Below are 5,456 nucleotides of genomic sequence, written 5' to 3'. Positions count from 1 at the left end.
CCTCTTGGTAAAGACCCACAAAAGCTCACAAAAGTGGCTTCGAAGGGCAAAACTGGTTCATCCAAAACAATTGGAGAGCTTAAAGCAGAACCAATTCGAATGAAACACTATTGGTGAAACTTCATCATGAGAACGTCACAAGCTGATCACGCTCTATGATATGACTAGTATTATGTTGCTTCTAGTAGGCTAAGCGCAAGCCGAAACATCAACATGTGAAAGTCGTAGAATTTTGCAATCAAACTGTGGCTAGTACTGTGATGTTACTAGTAACCTGGTGTTCCGTCATATGGCCAAGAGAGCATTTGAAGGCGAAACTTCTGCATGGGAAAGCTGCATCATGATCAAAATTTTATATCGAGTATTATGTTGACGTTAGTAGGCCTTGGCCGAAAACGCAGCATGTGAAAGGTATAGATAAAAGTTATTGTTGCAGTCAGTACTGTGTAGTTACTAGTAGCTGGATTTAAGCTCAAAATGAGACACTGTTGGTGAAACTTCATCATGAGAATGTCACAAGCTGATCAAGCTCTATGATATGACTAGTATTATGTTGCTTCTAGTAGGCTAAGCGCAAGCCGAAACATCAACATGTGAAAGTCGTAGAATTTTGCGATCAAATTGTGGCTAGTACTGTGATGTTACTAGTAACCTTGTGTTACGTCATATGGCCAAGAGAGCATTTGAAGGCGAAACTTCTGCATGGGGAAGCTGCATCATGAACAAAAGTTTATATCGAGTATTATGTTGACATTAGTAGGCCCTGGCCGAAAGCGCAGCATGTGAAAGGTATAGATAAAAGTTATCGTTGCAGTCAGTACTGTGTAGTTACTAGTAGCTGGATTTAAGCTCGAAATGAGACACTGTTGGTGAAACTTCATCATGAGAACGTCACAAGCTGATCACGCTCCATGATATGACTAGTATTATGTTGCTTCTAGTAGGCTAAGCGCAAGCCGAAACATCAACATGTGAAAGTCGTAGAATTTTGCGATCAAATTGTGGCTAGTACTGTGATGTTACTAGTAACCTTGTGTTACGTCATATGGCCAAGAGAGCATTTGAAGGCGAAACTTCTGCATGGGGAAGCTGCATCATGAACAAAAGTTTATATCGAGTATTATGTTGACGTTAGTAGGCCCTGGCCGAAAGCGCAGCATGTGAAAGGTATAGATAAAAGTTAGCGTTGCAGTCAGTACTGTGTAGTTACTAGTAGCTGGATTTAAGCTCGAAATGAGACACTGTTGGTGAAACTTCATCATGAGAACGTCACAAGCTGATCACGCTCTATGATATGACTAGTATTATGTTGCTTCTAGTAGGCTAAGCGCAAGCCGAAACATCAACATGTGAAAGTCGTAGAATTTTGCAATCAAACTGTGGCTAGTACTGTGATGTTACTAGTAACCTTTTCTTACGTCATATGGCCAAGAGAGCATTTGAAGGCGAAACTTCTGCATGGGGAAGCTGCATCATGAACAAAAGTTTATATCGAGTATTATGTTGACGTTAGTAGGCCCTGGCCGAAAGCGCAGCATGTGAAAGGTATAGATAAAAGTTATCGTTGCAGTCAGTACTGTGTAGTTACTAGTAGCTGGATTTAAGCTCGAAGTGAGACACTGTTGGTGAAACTTCATCATGAGAACGTCACAAGCTGATCACGCTCTATGATATGACTAGTATTATGTTGCTTATAGTAGGCTAAGCGCAAGCCGAAACATCAACATGTGAAAGTCGTAGAATTTTGCGATCAAATTGTGGCTAGTACTGTGATGTTACTAGTAACCTTGTGTTACGTCATATGGCCAAGAGAGCATTTGAAGGCGAAACTTCTGCATGGGGAAGCTGCATCATGAACAAAAGTTTATATCGAGTATTATGTTGACGTTAGTAGGCCCTGGCCGAAAGCGCAGCATGTGAAAGGTATAGATAAAAGTTAGCGTTGCAGTCAGTACTGTGTAGTTACTAGTAGCTGGATTTAAGCTCGAAATGAGACACTGTTGGTGAAACTTCATCATGAGAACGTCACAAGCTGATCACGCTCTATGATATGACTAGTATTATGTTGCTTCTAGTAGGCTAAGCGCAAGCCGAAACATCAACATGTGAAAGTCGTAGAATTTTGCAATCAAACTGTGGCTAGTACTGTGATGTTACTAGTAACCTTTTCTTACGTCATATGGCCAAGAGAGCATTTGAAGGCGAAACTTCTGCATGGGGAAGCTGCATCATGAACAAAAGTTTATATCGAGTATTATGTTGACGTTAGTAGGCCCTGGCCGAAAGCGCAGCATGTGAAAGGTATAGATAAAAGTTATCGTTGCAGTCAGTACTGTGTAGTTACTAGTAGCTGGATTTAAGCTCGAAGTGAGACACTGTTGGTGAAACTTCATCATGAGAACGTCACAAGCTGATCACGCTCTATGATATGACTAGTATTATGTTGCTTATAGTAGGCTAAGCGCAAGCCGAAACATCAACATGTGAAAGTCGTAGAATTTTGCGATCAAACTGTGGCTAGTACTTTGATGATGCTTGTAGCCAACCGAATTGGTTGAAAAGCCCAATAAGTAAGCTAACTTGGGAGAGCTTGTTGGAAACCAAATGCTACTAGATTGGTCCAAATACATCCTTCAACAGGGGATCACTTGGCTCGCTTTACGAAGAGGAGCACAGCTATATGTGTTAATTCGGTATGAATCGCAAGATTTGTTTACCGACCTCTCTAACGCAAAAGGCGGTCTCGGCTTCGGCTGTTGACTGCGTCCGATTCAGGGTTATATAACTCTCGATTGAACACATTGATGTTCTATTGTTGGTGCTTCCAATAAAATTGGAACACTTAAAGCAGAACCGATTCAAATAATAGCATTCTGATCAATGATTGCATTCCTTGATCAAGAACTGCTGGAGTCATTGTGATGGCGAATTTTCTTCATAAGAAAATTGCAAAGAGACGGAACTTAATGAGACTAGTATTATGTTGTTTCTAGTAAGCGGAAGCTGAAACAGCAACATGTGAAAATCAAGTTTTGTTCAATGATCTCGAGGCGATAAGTACTATGAAGCAACTAGTAGCCTAAGCATGACTCAGATTTGAGACAGTCAAAAAGACTGGCGAAACTTCTTCACATGAAAGTTACATAGAGAACTACAAATGTATACAGCGAGTATTATGTTGTTTCTAGTAGGCGAAAGCTGAAACATCAACATGTGAAAGTTGTCTGCAAACTGTAGAACGATATGTGATTAGTACTGTGCTGTTACTAGTAGCCAGTCTGACTGTAGAAGCCAAGACAAAGGGAAACTAATGCATCTGAAAAGGACAAGTTATGGAAAGGTATGCACGATAAGTATTATGTTGTTTCTAGTAAGCGGCAGCTGAAACATCAACATGTGAACGTCGTTGTGTACAGTAACCTAGAACTATATAGTCCTTAGTAACGTGCATTTACTAGTACCTGTAATTGGTATTCAGACTCAGGCAGTTTGGAATAGTTTGGCAAAGATGCACCAGAGAAAACTGGGATTTGATACAGAAATTGTTGAATACAAGTATTATGCTGCTTCTAGTAGGTTGAATCCGAAACATCAGCATGTGAAAATTGAAAACATTTCTGGTTCGAATTGTCACAAGTATTTGGTGATCTGAGTAGCCAAACTCACTACAACGCCAATTGAAGGCAAAAATTCTCAACGGGAAAAGCTATTCTCATTGAATGAGCTAACAAGACGAGTATTATGTTGCTTCTAGTAGGCGAAAGCCAAAACATCAACATGTGAAAGTCTTGCTGAACAAATTTAATGTTGTTGAGCTCAGTACCGTGTGAATTAGTAGCCATAATTGGCGAGCGAAAATTGAACTGGCGAAACTTCGTCTTTGGAAAATTGCAGATGCCGAGCACTTATTTTGCAACGAGTATTATGTTGACTGTAGTAAGCGAAAGCCGAAACAGCAACATGTGAAAGCTGTTGAAATTTGTGGTCATTTTGCAATAAGTACAAGGAGTGTAACTAGTAGCCAGGTCAAAATTTGGGATAAGAATGAGCAAAAATTCTGCATGAGAACAGTTGAAATTATGAAACTAAATTACAAAGACTAGTATTATGTTGTTTCGAGTACGCGAAAGCGGAAACATCAACATGTGAACGTTTGTAACGAAGTTTCGTTAATTTTCAGCCTAGTACTGAGCAAGAACGAGTAGCCTCATCTCCAATCCCACGCAAAATGTAGTGAAATATGTGAGTGAACCTTATTCACGGTGAGGGTTTCCCGAGGTCTGTATTGCAGCGAGTATTATGTTGCTTCTAGTAAGCGAAAGCTGAAACAACAACATTTGAAAGTTGGAATTAATGACTGAATGGAAACTTCGACCTGTGTTTGATAGTAGTAGCGAACAAAACTGCTGAATCGGTTTCTGTCTCATATTGGTCAGTGAACCAATTAAGAGACAATCAACTACATAACCTGAATTGGGCGAGAGAACCCCCTTAACTTAAGCATATCAGTAAGGGGAGGAAAAGAAATCAACTGAGAATCCCTTAGTAATGGCGAATGAACAGGGAAAAGCTCATCGGGAAGAGAAATGGCAACATTTCTCGGTGTCCGGTATGGTTTGATGCTAGACTGGTGAATTTGTCCTGATGTCTACTGGAAAGTAGCATCAAAGAAGGTGAAAATCCTGTAAAGGTCATTTTCGATACCAGTCATAATGGCTCATTCCTATGAGTAGAGTTGTTTGAAAGTGCAACTCGAAGCTGGAGATATGTCTCTCCAAAAGCTAATTATAAAGCGAGACCGATAGTAAACAAGTACCGTGAGGGAAAGTTGAAAAGCACTCTGAAGAGAGAGTGAAAAGTACGTGAAACTGTTGAAGGGGAACTGGAGTGAGCGTTACCATACTCAATGCCTTGATATTATATTCTCGGCTACCGAGTAGTGTAGTTGTCGTCTTTTGGCAAATCTTGTTAATGAATCGAGCAGAAGTTTTCCTCGGAATTCTTCTTGTTGATTCTAAACAAAATGAGATAAATTGATCTTGATTGCCTGTCTGACCTCAACTTCCTATTCAATGCTCTCTACAGCCCGTCTTGAAACACGGACCAAGGAGTGTGAGTTGCTTGCAAGTGTTGTCGCTCATTGAAAGAAGCGCACACGCGAAATGAAAGTGAACAGTGTAATTTTTATGAATTGCACTACTTTGTGTGGTGAGGGCGCCGATTCGGTGTCCCGCAACCACGGACGGTTTTGCTCTTATTGCATGACTGATCCAGAGCAAGTAGCACACGACCCGAAAGATGGTGATCTATGCTTGGGCAGGGCGAAGCCACGGGAAACCATGGTGGAAGCCCGAAGCGGTTCTGACGTGCAAATCGATCGTCTGACCTGAGCATAGGGGCGAAAGACTAATCGAACCATCTAGTAGCTGGTTTCCTCCGAAGTTTCCCTCAGGATA

The 5,456-nt window shown here is 40.9% G+C and overlaps 1 non-coding gene and 1 pseudogene across 1 annotated transcript in view; both read left to right on the top strand.

Moving 5' to 3' along the window:
• Positions 1-2,628: 2,628 nt before the first annotated feature.
• On the top strand, positions 2,629-2,780 carry LOC142357099 (5.8S ribosomal RNA; annotated as a pseudogene).
• A 1,683-nt stretch (positions 2,781-4,463) lies between these two features.
• The window catches only part of LOC142357100 (large subunit ribosomal RNA), a gene marked incomplete at its 3' end in the record, with an annotated part of 3,493 nt that continues 2,500 nt past the window's right edge, over positions 4,464-5,456 (top strand). Inside the window, exon 1 of the ribosomal RNA XR_012761548.1 lies at positions 4,464-5,456. This exon is cut by the window's right edge and continues 2,500 nt beyond it. This is a non-coding gene — a ribosomal RNA (large subunit ribosomal RNA).

This window comes from Convolutriloba macropyga, unplaced genomic scaffold (genome assembly GCF_964194025.1).
Source record: "Convolutriloba macropyga unplaced genomic scaffold, txConMacr16.3 SCAFFOLD_4740, whole genome shotgun sequence".
Taxonomy (NCBI): Eukaryota; Metazoa; Xenacoelomorpha; order Acoela; family Convolutidae; genus Convolutriloba; species Convolutriloba macropyga.
Note: the sequence above shows the minus strand (reverse complement) of the source record. Positions and strands in the feature narration are given on the sequence as shown.